Consider the following 1,546-nt stretch of genomic DNA (forward strand, 5'->3'; position numbering starts at 1 on the left):
GACACCCCACTCATCATTCATTAAGACATACACCACTCATCATAATTTCTTTTGACAGACCACTTGATATTCATTAAGACATACACCACTCATCATAATTTCTTTTGACAGACCACTTGATATTTATTAAGACATAGCACACGACATTTATTTAGACATACCACTCGCCATTTATTTAGACATACCACTCATCATTTGTTAAGACATGCCAGTCATCATTTATTTAGACATATTTTTCCTCATTTGTTAAGACATGCCAGTCATCATTTATTTAGACATATCTTTCCTCATTTGTTAAGACATGCCAGTCATCATTTATTTAGACATATCTTTCCTCATTTGTTAAGACATGCCAGTCATCATTTATTTAGACACATCTTTCCTCATTTGTTAAGACTTGCCAGTCATCATTTATTTAGACATATCTTTCCTCATTTGTTAAGACATGCCAGTCATCATTATCTTTCCTCATTTGTTAAGACATACCAGTCATCATTTATTTAGACATATCTTTCCTCATTTGTTAAGACACAGCACTCATAATTTATTTAGACATATCTTTCCTCATTTGTTAAGACACAGCACTCATAATTTATTTAGAGATATCTTTCCTCATGTGTTAAGACACAGCACTCATAGTTTATTTAGAGATATCTTTCCTCATTTGTTAAGACACAGCACTCATAATTTATTTAGAGATATCTTTCCTCATTTGTTAAGAAACAGCACTCATAATTTATTTAGAGATATCTTTCCTCATTTGTTAAGACACAGCACTCATAATTTATTTAGAGATACCACTCACTGTTTATCTAGACACCATTTTATAATATGTGACGCAGCGTGGTGGAATCAGGCTCTCGTCAATTTTTTGGGCATGTAGAGTTATTGATATCATCTCAAAGCTTGTTCACCTGTCTTTACTTGGATGAAAAAAGTATCCATTTATCTTGAAGACAAGTCGAGATATTTGCGAATGAAGGAGGTGGGGGTCACCTGTTTTCATATGTAAAATTTGTGGGGAAATGGCCTCCAAAGATTAGTTATTTCCTTAACTTAAGAGTCCGTTGTAACTGAAAGGTTACTTTTTTGTGCCTTTAATCAACCTCCTTTATTCGCAAATATCTGGACTCGTATTAGAGATAAATGGATGGGGTTTTTTTTTTTTTTCATCCAAAACAAATCAAATGAAAAAGCCTTAAGATTATATCAATGACTCTGCATGTCCAAAAATTGACGAGAGCCTGATTTCACCGCGCCGTGACACATATTATTATCAGTCTGAAAACTTTGCCAAGGGCTCATATGACCTTATGCAGTTGCGAGCGCCGTAAAACCTCTACTAAAACTCAACTGAAAACTTTGTAGTAGATCCATCACATCATCTCGATTCTGCTTCTGGTTTAGGTAGTCCAGTGAAGTGTGAGTTTCTCGCCTCTATCAACACTATTGCTTTATTTAGTCATGGGAACTCCAATTGTGAAGGATGCTGAGAAATTGAGTTACTTTTGGAATTCTGGTCCTATGGACACCGATATATATATAT

The sequence above is a fragment of the Aplysia californica genome, unplaced genomic scaffold, assembly GCF_000002075.1.
Source record: "Aplysia californica isolate F4 #8 unplaced genomic scaffold, AplCal3.0 scaffold01375, whole genome shotgun sequence".
In the NCBI taxonomy this organism is placed as follows: Eukaryota; Metazoa; Mollusca; class Gastropoda; order Aplysiida; family Aplysiidae; genus Aplysia; species Aplysia californica.